We start from the raw sequence: 18,597 nt of genomic DNA, 5'->3' as shown, positions 1-18,597 counted from the left end.
GGCCACATCCATGCAAAGATTATCACAAAGCAAAATACAAACACAAAATGGTATTATCAAAATAATGATAAAATTTATAAACAATGATTTAAAACAAATGCATTTAGTGCAAAATATAGACAGGCTACATCACAGATCACCAAAACCCAGATTCGCTACATTTAGGAACTCGTGATTTGAACTACACTTTTGCCTTTTGTTTTGGTTTATGACAATGTGTTTGTTGCCATTTATTTGGGTTATAGACTTAAAGAGGATTGCCCTCCAAGCTCTTCCCAGGTATGTGATATCACCCCAGGCCAAAATGGGGTGCCGCCGCTAACTGTCTTGTCTTTTTCTTCCTCCACAATACAGAGAAACCACCCAATGAGGGCAACTGACTCCACCCCTTCCGTTCCCTGGGCTATGAAAAGACAACCACCCGGAAGGAGACATGACTTCTACCTAGAATGACCATAGCTAAGGAGCTCCGAGACTTTCCAAAGGTAGAAAGCCTAATTGATTGCAGTCGCCTTGTTCTCATTGCCGCCTTATTTTGTTTCCTTATACACCATTGTGTGTTTGTTTTGTTTGGACTTAGAAGTAAATGGGAAGACCCAAGTTGGCACCCCAAAAATTCTCTCTGTTTCGAGCCTGTTACTTCTTCAGATGACCATACCTTTTTAGCAAACTACTCTTGATTGTTCTTCATCTCCCAGGACAGGAAGTAAAGTTGGCCTTGTTTTAAGCACAGAATTGTTGCCATTTCATTCAAAATAATTATCTGTTCATGATGGGGTGGAATACCATCAGGTAAAATGATGCTACATTCAGCTATTCAGCAGTTTTCACAAGATAAAGTGGAAGGAACAAGCTACATTCTTTTGTTGGCAGGAGAAAAGTGCTAGCTCCGATGGGTTCCTAGTGTACATTTTTTATAGACATATAAAAATAAAAACTCCACAGTAACAAAAGTAACTTTATATTACATTTCCTGGGTATTTGGTCTTATCAGTCAGAAACAAATTAAGATTGATACATAAATCTAAAACAAAACATTGCTAAAAAATCTGTATGGAGCTTTTTCTTGAAGGGCTTTTTTATCTTACTTCCTCCAGTCCTTGGTATAATGTTCAGAAGACCAATAGCAGTTCAGCTTCACAAAGCAGTACGTAACACTGAAACACAGAACTCTCTGGATGAGGTATAGAGCCCTGTACAATGTTAATGAATAGCAAAAGAATCAATTCATTACAAATTCTATTTATTGCATATTTCAGGCCAAAAATATATAGTATGTTGTAGTAAGTGGTTAGAGGCAGGGTCCCAATGTTTAATTTTCACTTTAGAAAACACATTGGGAGCCTAGCAGCCTTTGAACATGATGGGGAAGTATATGGAACCCAGAACCACCAGTGGACGCTCTACTAAAATTTTGCAATGCACCCCCTGACACCAGAAGATGCTCTCAGACACAAAGAACCACTTGTTATCATTATTTGGGATGAACATAACATTTTTCAATTAATGTGTATCAAGAAGTTTCAGTAGGTTAAGGCAAAAGTGCACAGTAACAAATTAATTCAGAAAAAAGATCAACACAACAAGAAATGTGTGCAGTTAATGGGTTGCTCTTTTGACCTTGGACAGTCTGAGTGGGCAATGTTACCACCTTTAGGTTTTGTTCCTTATGGTGACATGCCTGGTGCTTTTGAAGAACCTATGAATATTATCCCTTCAGAGCTAGAGGTGTCCAAATAAGAGTGGTCAAAAAACTGGTTGATCTGATGCACATGATGAAATTCTTCTGCAGGATGGAGTCATGCATGCAGAACTGAGATTCACTTTCTGGATTCATCAGTGATAAGCCCTAACACTCTGGGACACCAAGTGGTGCTGTCACCAACAATATCTTCTCTTCTTTCTCCCATAGCCCCGAGAAACCACCCAGTGAGGGCAACTGACTCTGCACCTTCTGGTCAGGCCACTATAAACCCGAGTCACCCCATGGGTCGTCTCATTCTGGAGAGAGCCAACTGCTGACCAAAGCTCCCATCTAATATTGACCACTTGACAGAGCATTGAACTGCCCAGACTCTATTTTGCTGCACCTTTACATGATTTCAAGTGCCTGTTTATTTTGGGTACATCTCTTATATATATTTATCTTCTGGTTCGTCCTGCTTCCACTTCAAAACCGGTCCCGCCCACACGCAGCCGACACGGCATTTCTCAATTCCTATTCGTCCTCTTCCAAACCCTTCCCCACGCTGGCCTGATACAATGCTCCGACATGTCACATCGATGTTGCAGCGATTTTCGTTGGAGATGATGGAAAACCGCCTGCTGAAAGGGACATTTGCATCTATCCCATAGGCAACTCCTGTAAACAGATTTCCACGCTTAATATGAATTGCGATCCTATGGTTTACCCACTTTTATTCCCTTATGGAGACATTGGCTGGCACAAAGATTTACAACATGTTCCTGATAAAAGAACCGCCAGGCGAATAAGGCTTACTCAATGCCAATTTTACGCATATAGATTAGCAATGAGGAATACATTTAGTATTTTGCACTCAGCGGCAAACTATTCCAACAGTTCGTCGTAGATGCGTATGTTAAAACAGAGGGTGCGCGTCTCAACCATCTCAGATTACATCAACAAGATCTGTGCGTGGAACAATACAAATGACTATCAGACGCACTGCAAGCAAACGCTGAAAATAACAATGTACGTGTAGGCAAAATTATCATATTACCGTCCACATTTCCAGGAAGTCCAAGATACATGCAACAAAACTATCAGGATGCCATGGCCATAGTACGTAAATTTCGAAAGCCTGATTTACTGTATTTATCACTTTCACATGTAATCCTGCTTGGCCGGAAATTCTACATGCACTGTCAGATACCCAAAGACCAGAGCACAGACCTGATACCAGTCTTCAGCCACGGTCAGTTGTACGTGGCTTTTTCTACAGTTAGATCTTTCGACTCATTATCTGTTTTCTCCACCAAAACACCTATGCACAAGTGCATCTTTCAATAAGTATTTATTTCTTCTTGATTTCTGAATTCCTTTCTCACCGTTTTCCATTCCTATTCTTACACCGCCGTATGCTACAGCGGGTGTCGGCTAGTTGCATATATTAAAATCAGTGACCCAGTTGGTGCCCAAACATTTTGTTTTGTGAACTGTGTGTTCCCTCGGCTGATGACAATAAATTAAAAAAAAAAACAAAACAAAAGGAGTAAACATTCAATAGGTTCAGTATGCCAAAAATTAGTGGAAAACTTGTAAACACATTTCAACATAAAGCACAGTATATTGCATATGCAAATATGTGACTGCAAGAAGAAACTGGAAATGTAATTTCAGTATCAGTACCTTAAATTTAATATCTTTGTGTATGGATTTTAACAGTATGTGGACTATGAATTATGGATAAAAAGTGAGGATACCCTTTCAAGAATATTAACCAGAGTAATGTACATTCTGACCTGATTGCTGATTTGATGCGGGGTCCAAACCTCTGTGACTCTGCACTGGATTAATTGGGTTTGACATTGAATGTATTTTAAAGGCAGAGATCTGGAACAGGGAGAGAGCCCAGGAAAAAGCAGTGTCTTATCCTGTTACTCAGCAGTGCCATGAGCAAAAGAGAAAGATGCTGCACTGTCATTGGTTCAGGCTAAAGAAGTGAATACTGCTGTTGATTCCATTTGAATAACAGAGCATTAACAAGCTTCTCAATGGGCAAAGAGGAACACCTGTGTGCACAATTATCATTATTTTTTGTGTTATTATAAAATTTTGCTCTGAAAAGTATATATAAATACTGTATATTTCTCTAGTATCTTCAGAAATTGTCAGAATTTTTCAGCATACTATGAGATGGATTTGTGGTCATACTGTTAGAACTTATGTCCAAATCAAGATATGTCCAGTTTAATCACCACATGAAACAGTTAATACCGACACCTGGACGAGTGACATTTTTAGCTTGCTGCAAGATGTTGCACTTAATGTGGCACAATGAACTGCACATACAGCTACCCTTTATCTATATGGTTCTGTTGCTTCTCTTCATTTGTGCATATTTTCTCCTTATGTTACATGTTGTTTTACAAAGGTGAGGTTACTAGTTGTACACATTTTCCTCTGCATATTGGGCACCACTCACTTTTGTCAGAGTCTTTTATTGTGCCACCCTCCAATTCATATGACTTTAAACCCCTCAGCACACCTCCAGAATTAATGGAAGAGCAGAAAAGACGAAGAAGTTAAGTGAAGAGCTGTCTTTATGTTGGTCTAGATCTTTGTAGTAGGAATGCTGGCAATATGTGCCAGATTGGCACATTGGCAAAACTCCCCAGTCATTGATTGTTGAATACTGTTTTTATTATCTAGGATGCCATGGCTTCCTTTTTCTAATCAATTTGTTTAATATGATAATAAGAAACATATGAATAGCAATGGATCATGTTTCTGTATTAGATTTTTAGGCCACCTGACTGAACAGCTGATTCTTTGCTTTTTCAGGGTGATACCATTTCAATTTCCACATGTAAAAAAGATTACATGAACATACTGCATACAGTCTGATGAACAAGCCTATAAATATGCCAGATGTCACTTAAGCATCATGGGTGTTTATAAGCAAAAGTATGCTTTGTGATGACTAAGTGCAAGTTTTGAATATTTTATATATTTCTTTTCTCAACTCCATATGTCAAAAATATGGCTCTTTTTTCTGTCTAAAAGTGCAAGATCTGCTCTTCCCAGTCAAGCAGATTTCATTAGTACATTAAAGAAATCATTGCATATCTTTACACAATATGGTGACATTTACAGTACAGTTGTTTTTATTTCCTATTCAATTAGTAGGTCTAAATAAACCACATTGCTCTCTTGAAAGCTGAGCAATAGTGATAGGAGGAGGCTTTATGTTCTTTGTGGACTGACACCAGAGAGACAGAAGTAGTCAAAGATGAGGCATCACAATGGAGGACAATCTTTCATTTGTAATTGGAAGATTAGACACTTTTATGCTCAACTAGCCCATTCCTAAAAGGAATTATATATGAAAAATATACACTGCGCAAAAAAATTAAGGGCACACTTATATCACATATCAGATTTCAATGAATGAAATATGCAAGTGCAAAATCTTTACTGAGTAATACTATGCAATTTGTTGACAACAAAATGATGTAACAATGGTCAATGGAAACCAAAATCACCAGCTATTGAGGGCTGGATTCAACATCACACTGAAAACCAAAGTCAAAAACTGAAATCACAGGCTGATCTATTTTGCGTGGATTTCATCACAGCAACTCATAATGTGACTCAGTAGCGTGCATGGCCCCCACATGTCTGTATGCACTCTGGACAACATCTGGGCATGTTACTGATGAGATGGCGGATAGTGTTCTGGGGGGTCTTCTCCCAGACCTGGATGAAGGCATCAGTGAGCTCCTGGACAGTCTGTGGTGCTACTTGGTAGGACTGAAAGCACCGATACATAACATCCCACAGGTTCTCAATTGGATTTAGGTCTGGGGAACATGTGGGACAGTCAATGATATCAATGCCTTTGTCATCCAGGAACTGCCTATACACTCTGACCACATGAGGACGAGAATTGTCCTCCATCAGTAGGGACCCATGGTCCACTGCACCAGCGTATGTCTGACAATGACTCTGAGGATTTCATCCCAGTACCTAACAGCAGTCCAGGTACCATTGCCTAGCACATGGAGGTCTGTGTGACCCTCCAAGGATATGCTGCTCCAGACCATCACTGACCCACTCCTGAACCCGTCATGCTGGATGATGTTGCAGGGTACATAACGTTCACCTCAATGTCTCCAGACTCTTTTACATCTGTCACATGTGCTCAGTGTGAACCTGCTCTCATCTGTTAAGAGTACATGGAGCCAATGGCGGAGCTACCAAATGTGGTATTCTCTGGCAAATGCCAATTGAGCTGCACAGTGAGAAGCTGAAAGTGCTGGTCCCACTCAAGGATGTCAGGCCCTCATGCCACAGTCATGAAGTCTGTTTCTGCCAGTTTGGTCAGAGACATGCACACCAGTAGCAAGCTAGAAGTAATTCTGTAGGGCCCTGGCAATGCTCCTCCTGTTCCTCCTTGCACAAAGGAGCTGATACCGTTCCTGCTGCTGGGTTGATGTCCTTCTATGGCCCTGTCCAGCTCTCCTTCTGTACTGGACCATCTCCTGGTATCTTCTCCATGCTCCTGAGACTGTGCTGAGAGACACAGTAAGCCTTCTTGTGATGGCATGTATGGATGTGCCATCCTGGAGGAACTGCACTACCTGAGAAACCTGAATCTGCTGCAGGTACTGCCTCATACTACCGGTAGTGACATGGACCCTAGCACAACTAGAGAAGAATCACTCAGGGAGGGTAAGGAGTGACCAATTGTCTGTGGCCACCAGATGCAAAATCATTCCCTTTTTGGGGGGTTGTCTTACTGTCGCCCCTCCACTGAGCCTGTTGTCACTTTCATTTGCTCCAATACAGGTGAAGTTGCTTCACAATCACTTATGCTTCCTAATTGGACAGATTGATATCCCCGAATCTTAATTGACTTGGTGTTCGACTGTGATGATAAAGTGTTCCCTTAATTTTTTTTTTTTAGTGTAGTTTGGATGGGGTGTCCGATTTTGTGGTCTTTTTTTCGCTTTTTTTTTTTTTTTAAAAAATATTTTTTCCATGATCAAAAATGATCTAATTGGCAATTTCATTGATATTTCATCACATAACTCCATTCCTCTTGAGGTTCATTTGCAGAGTCAAAACATGAATTCATTGAAAGGATCTGCAGATGGTATAATTTGACTTACCCATTGTTTTACCAAAAACATGGCAGCTTGCTTTCAATAGTGCCCAATGTTCGAACAATTGCCAAAATGAGTGGATACTGTGTATGCAAAAAAACTCTTCTGTTTAGACAGTGTCTGTTTTAGACCAAATGGACGATAAGACAAGAAAAAATGCATGTCATTAAGGTTTGCACACTAAGACAGACTTCTGTCCACTTTACCCTCTGCTGGACCATAAGGCACTGGGCTGCTGACACAATTTCAGAAATTGATTAAAAGCATTTGGAGAAATGTAAAAAGAAGTATATGAAGGCTCTCACTCACCAGTCGTATTTCAAGTAGGTATTGTCATAATCTGGATTTTGGATGTGTCTGGTTGCATTTTGCATTGTTGTTTGATTAATTTCAATTTTATCCATTCTTATTTCGTGGTGAAGTTTTGCGTTGAGGTAACCACCATTTTGTGTACTTGACATGAGGTGGTAACCATATAGTTTGTGGTAATGGCACCAGCACTAACTTGTGACCAGCAGCGTAGCTATGTGCCACATAATCATATCGTCTTATACAAGATATGTGCAGTGTGCTTGTTGTCATAACTTTGGGATAAACTCACTGTACGGTTTGCATTTTGTTTGGTGAAAGAATTCTTGTTAGGTCTCTTTTTGACTATAAGGTTTCAACTTGTCCTTTAATTTAATGATAACATTCTTTTCTTTTTGTTTCAGAGTTAGACACCAAATATTAGATCTTCTGATATCTTCCTCTTGTTAAAACAACTGTGAGTTACTTATTCTGAAATGGCAGTGAGGAAGCAAGTGTTTCTATGGTTTACCTTTTGATTTCAGCATTTTTAACAAATGAACATGCACAGGTTATAACACACAATTATTTTTCATTGGTTTGTTATCAGCAAATACTCTGTTTCTGTAATTGCTTTATTTTTTTCCTTCTGCAGTCTCAAATGATAACTATGTCAAGCTGCACAAAACAGTCACTGTCAGATTCTTTCTGCTGGTAATTCCCTAAGGGTATAAAAATTGCTTTGCTAATATTTCTTGTTTACTCTCAGTTCCAACCACAGCTCTCACTAAAACTGCCATTTTATCTCATAAAGTAAAACTGCAGAATAAAGTTTGTGTGGGCTATGATGATGTAAATGGCCTATTAGGCAATGTGGCCATCAGCAGTTTTTTGTCATTAAATTGAAAACACAGGTTTTGAAGCTGTTTGCAGAAATCTTACAATAAAGAAAGTTTTCTTGTTCTTGTCATATTTTTGTATGGATAAGTGTCACTGTGGTTTCAGACCTGACCAGTGTATTATATTAGGGTGAACCATGCTATATCCACCAGTTATGGATTAGCCTACTCTCACACCCTAAGCTTAATTCACACACAGTTCTTACAGTTTATACAGTAAGTGATGCCTGGACTCAACAACACATGGGTGTCCTCTACACCAGTGTTTCTCAACCTTTACTGTTTTTTGCAACCCTGTTTTACCTTTTTAAATTTATCGAAGACCGACAAGCATGCCACTGTTTTTGTAACTGAAGAGGTGAACACTCCATACCTTTATGTTATGTCCACACTATGGACAGTGAGGGGCACCGTTTAGGGGCGCTATAAACACCAGGTTCTTGAAGTGTCGAGATACTGTAAGCATGATATAAACACTGAGTGGTGACATGCTACAAATACTGAAAGGGAATCCAGGTACTCGAAGTCTACTAATATTGATAGTGCTCTATGGAGCCACTGTTTATATAACTCAAGTGGCAATTGCTCTAGACCTTGTTACCTCCCCCTTTTCCATCCACGTTATGAATACTGAAGGGTGCCTAAAGGGTAAATAAAGGGGCGTGTATACCCCTCTTGCCTAGGGCTCCATGTGGACTTTGACTAGCATTGCTTGCACCCCCCTCTGGTCATCTTTTGTGCTGTGCTTCACAACACCAACCTGTTCTTCCAGTGAATGATGCATACATACAGAGGCTTAGAAGAACGAATAAGTGAATGTAGTTGGACAAAAGAGACCAATTATAAGGACAATGGTGCTGGTGTCAGACCAAAGGACAAGAAAAACATGAAGTCAATAACAAAATAAAAGTCTTATCCAGAAGGAAAAAATTACTTTTTAGGGAGGCACTATAAAACTTTCATATTTACAAACCTGGACAGTGAAGGCAACCATCGCAATGATGATGTGATCTGGTGCAATTTCTGGGGAAATGGTCCTGGCAGCTCCCTATGTTAGCAAATGAGTCACAAAATGGCATTAAAAACAAAATGTATTGTGGTAAATAATAAAAAAAAAGTGTCAATCTTCCTACATCAGGTGCCCTTTACCTATTATATTATTTCAAACTGTCTGTGCTGGAAGATAGATATAGAAGGAACAACAACAACAACAACATCTATTTCTATAGCACATTTTAATACAAACAATGTAGCTCAAAGTGCTTTACATGATGAAGAAAAAGAAAAAAGACAAAATAAATAATGAATATTAGGGAACACTAATTAACATAGAATAAAAGTAAGGTCCGATGGCCAGGGAGGACAGAAAAAACAAAAAAATACTCCAGACGGCTGGAGAAAAAAAATAAAATCTGCAGGGGTTCTAGGCCATGAGACCGCCCAGCCCCCTCTAGGCATTCTACCTAACATAAATGACCTCAATCAGTCCTCATTGTATTCAGGGTTCTCATGGAAGAATTTGCTGATGATGGTCATGTGGACTTCTGGCCTTTAATCCATCAATATAGGGACATCACTGTGCTTTGATTAGGTGGTGGTGGCGTAGATCACCACCACTGAAAACTGGAAAAAGAACAGAAGAGAAAGTAGGGGTTAGTACGGATTTTGGAGCCACCATGAATAATAATGATAACTAATTGAATATACAGAGTATCAGGATTTAACTAAGATGAAGCTATGAGAAAGCCATGTTAAAGTAATGTGTTTTCAGCAGTTTTTTAAACTGCTCCACTGTATTAGCCTGGTGAATTCCTATTGGCAAGCTATTCCAGATTTTAGGTGCATAACAGCAGAAGACCGCCTCACCACTTCTTTTAAGCTTAGCTCTTGGAATTCTAAGTAGACACTCATTTGAAGATCTAAGGTTACGATTTGGAGTGTAAGGTGTAAGACATTCCAAAATATAAGATGGAGTGAGATTATTTAAGGCTTTGTAATCCATAAGCAGTATTTTAAAGTCAATTCTAAATGGCATAGGTAACCAATGTAGTGACATCAAAACTAGGGTGATGTGCTTGGATTTTCTTTTCCGAGTTAAGATTCTAGCAGCTGCATTCTGCACTAGTTGCAATCGATTGATGTCTTTTTTTTTGGTAGTCCTGAGAGCAGTGTGTTACAGTAATCTAGCCGACTGAAAACAAAACAAAACAACATTTTTCGGCATCTTGCAATGTTATAAGAGGTCTAACTTTTGCTATATTTCTTAAGTGAAAAAATGCTGTCCTAGTAATCTGATTAATAATTGATTTAAAATTCAGGTCAGAGTCAATAGTTACCCCTAAATTCTTAACCTCCATCTTGACTTTTAATCCAAATACATCAAGTTTATTTCTAATAACCTCATTATATCCATTGTTGACAATCACTAAAATTTCTGTTTTCTCTCTATTTGAGAAAATTACTACTCATCCATTCCGTAACACAAGTGAGACATTGTGTCAGTGAATCAAGAGCGTTGGGGTCGTCAGGTGCTATTGATAAATATAGCTGTGTGTCATCAGCATAGCTGTGGTAGCTCACGTTATGCCTTGAAATAATCTGACCTAACGGAAGCATATAAATCGAAAAGAGCAGCGGTCCCAGGATACAGCCTTGTGGACAATGTTCCCTCTAATTTTTTATAGGCTATGTGCGCAAAAAATATCATCCGTGCGCATTTTAAAGCAAGACTAAATTTTTGTGCGCTACAGAATGTTTGTTGGAGTTCAGTTCAAGTTACAAAAACACGATGTTATTTCAGTTATCAATACCAAACAAGTTTCATTGTTAAATGCTATACCTATTAATAATGTGTAATTATATTTTACAGGTAGCATTTCGAATGTGGCACCAATGTCCATCAATTTTGCTAATTCTGCAAATTGATCATTCTGAAATGCAAATTTCGTCATCTCTGGAAAGCTGTTTATCAGATTGCTTTTGATTTTTTCTGCAACAAGGAATTTAAAGTCATTGTATTGTTGAATAATGACACTTTCCTCCTGAAGAAATTGTTTGTACTTTAAACAAAGAGATCAGATATGTTCAATTCCAAAGTCAGTCGCATTGTGCTATTGCTGTACAGTCAAAAGCAGACCATTCCTCAATTTCATTTTCAGGAAATCTTTCACCCAGATGCAAACATAGGATGTTGATGAAGGTTAATATGGAATTAGTATCCACGGAAACTTCTTTTCCAGACACCTTGTCAAGAAGACTGTTAACTTTATCACTCCATTTAACCTTCTCACCAAGGTACTGCATTCGAAGTTTGTTCAGTTTACCCTGTGCAAGATGATATGCTTCCAATGGTGTCAAACCACGTTTTTGAAATGCCATAGTTAAAGAAGCCATTTCTGATAAGACATCATTCAAAATTTCCAATGTTATATGAAATTGTTCACTCTTCAGCTTCTTATAGCAGTACTTTGATATAGGATCATTATCTTTGGATTCTTCAAAATATTTTAATAGGGGATCATAATTTCGAATAATTGCTTGAAGTGCAAAGTGTCTGGATAACCAGCGCACTTCATTCAGAGGTCTGAAAGCAATTGATTCACATTCAGAAGCATCTGCTCTTTCCTGAAATTTGTATCTTTTAGTAGAAGCCATTCAGACTTAAAAGCTATTGCAGCTCTCTTGCGTTTTGCACCTTTCATCGCTTGCGGTTTCGACATTTAAAAAATTATATCTAGCTACAAAGTACCAGGCTGAACACCAAGATTCCACGAAATAAACAATACAACGGAAGTCAAGGAATCAAAAGTTAGCGCGTTTCGTACAAAGATGTTATAGGCTGCCGCAGGCAGCAAGATACCGCATAGCGCCGACCGTAGCCTGCTACGCAGGAATCTAGGTCAGTCAACTCTGATTGGTCGTAGCTGCACAAGCGACGCCACACCCCTGATTTAAAATTTATAGCGCTTCGATAAATGGGATAAATGGGAAATCGGAACAGCTGGCCTTCTGCAACATTTCACTTTAATGCCAAAAATCATTTTAGGCAAAAATTAAATTTTTATGCGCGCTATTTTAATTTGTGTGCGCGGGTTCGGAAAGTCGTGTGCGCGCGCACACGCGCACAGCTTAGAGGGAACAGTGCTTGTGGAACACCACATAGAAAATCATGTGTCTTTGAAGTATAATTACCACAACTAACAAAGAATTCTCTACCTGCCAGGTAGGATTCAAACTAATTTAAGACACTGCCAGCGAGGCCCACCCATTGACTAAGGTGATTTCTAAGAATATTGTGATCAATCTTATCAAATGCGGCACTCAGATCTAAGCGGAAATGCGGCAAGAAGAAAGGAACAACATCAGAATCTAAGGTCTCCCTGAAAAATGTGAAATTCATAGCTGAGCTATTTTCTAAAATAACTGGAGAGGACTTTAAATCATCCACCAAGATCTCAGCAGCCTACTGTATATGTGGATCGAATGTTTCAAAACTGAGAAGCTTTATTGTCCATTTCAACAAACTACAGGCCAAACAAAATTTCTGATACCAGATACAGTCTCTTGTACCTTGCCAAATTAAAAGTGAATATTGAAGGGCACTTTCACATTTTTAGCTCTCCAAATGAAGCAGAAAGAGAGCTAAGCAGACTGATCCTGACATCCTTTTGAAACACAATCACGGGAATGCTCTATCATACTTTATCTCAGTCTCCATGGTAACTGTTTAACATCATTCTCTAGGTTTATTGTATTGGGACTGTACATTCAAGATACCTCAATTTTAACCTTTTCTACACTGCTGCTGGGGAGTTCATTTTGTTCTGGATGTGCTCTCTCTCTATTGGCGTTTCAGAGGCCTGGGACTTAATGAAGTGTGGTCCACCTCACTCGGGTAGGTGAAATCTAGGGGGTGGTGTTTAAGAACGAGAGCTTTTATATTTCTTATTGATCTTTTCTACCAAAACAAAGGCTACAAAATGTCAACAAAAGTTCAGAAGCAATTTTTTATGACCAAACAGTGAATTTTGTGAGCTGGAATATTAAAGGTCTCAATCGTAAATTAAAGAGAAAGAAAGTATTCACTCACTTAACAGGTTTAAATGCCAAGATATAGTAGTTTCAACACCAAAAGGATTGGATTGTCCAAATGTTTCACTCCAGCTGTACAAAGAAAGCTAGGGGTGTGGGAATCTTAATACACAGAGTTATCCCATTTGTAGCATTAGAAGTAATATGCAGTCCTCAAGGGTGATATGTTATGGAGATGGGCAATTTATTCTGATAAATATTTATGCACCCAATGTGGATGATAGAGATTTCATCCAAAGTGTGTTTGCCTCCATTCCTAATATGGTCAATAGCTGCAATAACATCTAATACTGTGAAAATAATAACACAGTTTGTAACTGATCAGAACTCATCAGACCCATGGAGGTTTTTAAAACTTAACCTTAGAGTACATTATTATTACTGAAGAATTCATTATTTCTTAATAGACAATTTTTTTGCCCATTATCAAATAGTGTAAGTACATCGCTATTGTTATCTCTGACCACGGTCCTCTGATCTTGGAGCTTAACTTAGTATGTCCTACACACTCATCTCATATCTGGCATCTTAACTCCCTGTTATTAGCTGATGAGCACTGTAAGGAATTCATATCCAAGCAAATTGAATATTTTCTAGAGACAAATGCTTCCCCAGAGGTCTCTGCAGGTATACTCTGGGAAAGTATGAAGGCATTTTTAAGAGGACAGATTATTTCATATCTATCTCACAAAAATAAATTGGAAACCAAGAAGGCAACTGAGTTAATAAGTGAAATTGCCAGACTAGATCTAGAATATGCCAGGTCTCCAAATGATGCACTTTATAAGCAGAGACAGGTTTTGCAATCAGAATTGAACCTCTTGACTACTAAAGAAACAGAACAGCTCATCTTTAATACGCAACATCATTATTATGAACATGGAGAAAAGGTCAATAAGATTTTAGTTGAACAAGCAGGAAGTCTGCAATGCAATAATAGCAATTACACAAATGGAGATAAAGTCATAGACCATAAGAATATAACCCACACATTTAGACTTTATTATAAGCCCTTATATTCCACTCAATCTCAAGATAAGACATGTTTTAATGAGTTATTTGACTGATTACAGATACCACAGCTAGATACTCTTAGTGCTGTGGAACTGGATAAACCTCTGACACTTTCAGAATTACTAGATGCTATAAACTCACTTCAAAGTTGGAAAGCAGCTGGCCTTGATAGCTACCCAGAGATCTTACTACCTTTGGATGCAGAATAAGCATTTGATATGGTTGAATGGGACTACCTGTTCAGCACATTGCACAAATGTGGGTTTGACCTAAACAAATGTGCATGGATCAAACTGCTCTGTACTAGTCCAGAAGCCTCCATTCGTTTTAACAACATTATTTCTGAATATTTCAAACTAGTCAAAGATGTCCCCTATCCCCATTGCTTTTTGGAATCGCCATTGAACCACTGTCTGTTTATTTTCAAAATGGGGATTTTCAGAGAAGGACTTGAAAAAAAAAGTATCATTATATGCAGATGATATGATACTGTATATATCTGTTCCAGAAAACTCCATGCCAGCAGTCCTAAAAGCACTAGGAGATTTTCAAAAGATATCTGGACTCAAAATTATTTTGAAAAAATGTGTGCTTTTTCCAGTGAACAGTGAACACAATATTAAACTAGACACCTTCCCATTTATCATAGCAAGATCAGTTTAAATATCTAGGGGTGAATATCACAAGTAAATATAAAGCTCTTTTTTCAACAAAATTTTGCTGTCTGCATTGAAAAAATTAAACAAGATGTGAATATATGGTCCACCTTCCATCCCACATTAGCAGATAGAAGCAACACTGTTAAGGTGAAAATCCTTCCCAAGCTTCTTTTCTTATTTCAAACCATCCCTATCTACATTAACAAATCTTTTTTTAAGAAATTAGATTCAATAACCTCATTTATTTGGAATTCTAAACATCTACACATCCAAAGGGTGACTCTGCAATGACCTAAAGCAGAAGTGGCCATGGCACTACCTAACTTTCAGTTTTATTACTGGGTGGCAAATATATAGGCCATAAATACCTGGACATTGACAGACATCAATGAATACACAGAAGCCTGGTCTGTAATAGAATTAAAATGTTGCAGTATTTCTTTATATTCCCTGCTATGTGCCCCTGAAAATTTAGATTATCTTCAATACATTAATAATCCAATTTTCCTTCATTCACTCAGAATATGGAACCAATGTAGGAAGCACTTTAAGACAGAAAAGCTCTTATTTACATGACAAGCACTCTTTTCCATCATCCAAAACATACACAAAATGTCTGGTATTAAAACTAGAAATTTTGCTAAAACTGAACCTGCACAATTTTCCCCACCGTCCACTTATTTCTGTTCCAGAACAAAATATTGATCCATCTTGAAGACTCATATAGCATCTCCACAATTTATAAAAACTTTTTAAAGTGTCTTCCTTTCAAAGATCCCAGGGCACAATGGGGAATTGATCTTTCATTTAAAATTTCAGAAAAGGAGTGGAAGGCAGCTGGTCAGCCGCCTCAACAACAGAGGCACAGAACATGGCCCATTCGGACTCAATGTCCCCCACCTCCCTCGGGACATGGTCGAAGTTCTGCCGGAGGTGGGAGTTGAAGCTACTTCTGACAGGGGGCTCTGCCAGACATTCCCAGCAGACCCTCACAACACGTTTGGGCCTACCAGGCCTGACCGGCATCCTCCCCCACCATCGGAGCCAACTCACCACCAGGTGGTGATCAGTTGACAGCTCCACCCCTCTCTTCACCCGAGTGTCCAAGACATGTGGCCGCAAGTCTGATGACACGACCACAAAGACGATCATCGAAACTGAGGCCTAGGGTGTCGTGGTGCCAAGTGCACATATGAACATCCCTATGCTTGAACATGGTGTTCGTTATGGACAATCCGTGAGGAGCACAGAAGTTCAATAACAAAACACCACTCGGGTTCAGATCGGGGGGGCCATTCCTCCCAATCACGCCCTTCCAGGTCTCACTGTCATTGCCCACGTGAGCATTGAAGTCTCCCAGCAGAACGAGGGAGTCCCCAGAAGGTGTGCCCTCCAGCACCCCCTCCAGGGACTCCAAAAAAGGGTGGGTACTCCGAACTGCTGCTCGGTGCATACGCACAAACAACAGTTAGGACCCATCCCCCCACCCGAAGGCGGAGGGAGGCTACCCTCTCGTCCACCGGGGTAAACCCCAATGTATAGGCTCCAAGTCGGGGGGCAATAAGTATGCCCACGCCCGCTCGGCACCTCTCACCGGGGGCAACTCCAGAGTGGTAGAGAGTCCAGCCCCTCTCAAGGAGATTGGTTCCAGAGTCCAAGCTGTGCGTCGAGGTGAGCCCGGCTATATCTAACCGGAACCTCTCGACCTCGCACACTAGCTCAGGCTCCTTCTCCTTCAGAGAGGTGACATTCCACGTCCCAAGAGCCAGCTTCTGTAGCCGAGGATCGGACCGCCAAGGTCCCCGCCTTCGGCCACTACCCAACTCACTCTGCACCCGATCTCCTTGGCCCCTCCCATAGGTGGTGAGCCCATGGGAAGAGGGACCCACGTTGCCTCTTCGGGCTGTGCCCGGCCGAGCCCCATGGGTGCAAGCCCAGCCACCAGGCGCTCGCCATCGAGCCCCACCTCCAGGCCTGGCTCCAAAGGGGGGCCCCGGTGACCCACGTCCGGGCGAGGGAAAACACTGTCCAAATTTTGTATTCATCATGGAGGTTTTGTTGAACCGCACTTTGTCTCATCCCTCATCTAGGGCCAGTTTGCCTTGGGTGGCCCTACCAGGGGCATAAAGCCCCGGACAACAGAGCTCCTAGGATCATTGGGACACGCAAACCCCTCCACCACGATAAGGTGGCGGTTCGAGGAGGGGCTGACCTGAGCTGTGGCTGTAAGGTAGTCGGTGCCTGTTGTGGCGGCAATCCCCAAAACCCATTGGTGGACACCAGCGGTGAAGGATGCCGTCAAGCTGAAGAAGGAGTCCTGCCGGTCCCTTTTGTCCTGTGGGATTCTGGAGGCAGCTGATAGGTACCGGCAGGCCAAGCGTAATGTGGCTTTGGTGGTTGCTGAGGCAAAAACTCGGGCATGGGAGGAGTTTGGGGGAGGCCATGGAGAACGACTTTCGGACGGCTTCGAGGAGATTCTGGTCCACCGTCCGGTGTCTCAGGAGGGGGAAGCAGTGCAGTGTCAACACTGTGTATAGTGGGGATGGTGCGCTGCTGACCTCGACTCGGGACGTTGTGGGTCGGTGGGGGGAGTACTTCGAAGACCTCCTCAATCCCACTAACATGCCTTCCAATGAGGAAGCAGAGCCTGGGGACTTGGAGGTGGGCTCCCCCATCTCTGGGACTGAGGTCACCGAGGTGGTCAAAAAACTCCTTGGTGGCAGGGCCCCGGGGGTGGATGAGATACGCCCGGAGTTCCTCAAGGCTCTGGATGTTATAGGGCTGTCTTGGTTGACACGTCTCTGCAACATCACATGGACATCAGGGACTGTGCCTCTGGATTGGCAGACTGGGGTGGTGATCCCCCTCTTTAAGAAGGGGGACCGGAGGGTGTGTTCCAACTACAGAGGGATCACACTCCTCAGCCTCCCTGGAAAAGTCTATTCGGGGGTTCTGGAGAGGAGGGTCCGTCGGATAGTCGAACCTCGGATTCAGGAGGAACAGTGTGGTTTTCGTCCTGGTCGCGGAACAGTGGACCAGCTCTACACCCTTAGCAGGGTCCTGGAGGGTGCATGGGAGTTCGCCCAGCCAGTCTACATGTGTTTTGTGGACTTGGAAAAGGCGTTCGACCGTGTCCCTCGGGGAATCCTGTGGGGGGTGCTCCGAGAGTATGGGGTACCGGACCCCCTGATAAGAGCTGTTCGGTCCCTGTACGATCAGTGTCAGAGCTTGGTCCGCATTGCTGCAGTAAGTCGAACCCGTTTCCAGTGAGAGTTGGACTCCGCCAGGGCTGCCCTTTGTCACTGATTCTGTTCATAACTTTTATGGACAGAATTTCTAGGCGCAGCCAGGGTGTTGAGGGGGTGCAGCTTGGTGGACTCAGGATTGGGTCACTGCTTTTTGCAGATGATGTTGTCCTGTTTGTTCATCAGCTCTCTCTGGATCGGTTCGCAGCTGAGTGTGAAGCAGCGGGGATGGGAATCAGCACCTCCAAATCCGAGACCATGGTCCTCAGCCAGAAAAGGGTGGAGTGCCCTCTCAGGGTTGGGAGCGAGATCCTGCCCCAAGTGGAGGAGTTCAAGTATCTCGGGGTCTTGTTCACGAGTGAGGGAAGAATGGAGCGTGAGATCGACAGGCGGATCGGTGCGGCGTCCGCAGTGATGCGGGCTCTGCATTGGTCTGTCGTGGTGAAAAACGAGCTGAGCCATAAGGCAAAGCTCTCAATTTACCAGTCGATCTACGCTCCTACCCTCACCTATGGTCATGAGCTATGGGTAGTGACTGAAAGAACGAGATCG

Source organism: Erpetoichthys calabaricus, chromosome 2 (genome assembly GCF_900747795.2).
Source record: "Erpetoichthys calabaricus chromosome 2, fErpCal1.3, whole genome shotgun sequence".
NCBI classification, from domain to species: Eukaryota; Metazoa; Chordata; class Cladistia; order Polypteriformes; family Polypteridae; genus Erpetoichthys; species Erpetoichthys calabaricus.
Note: the sequence above shows the minus strand (reverse complement) of the source record.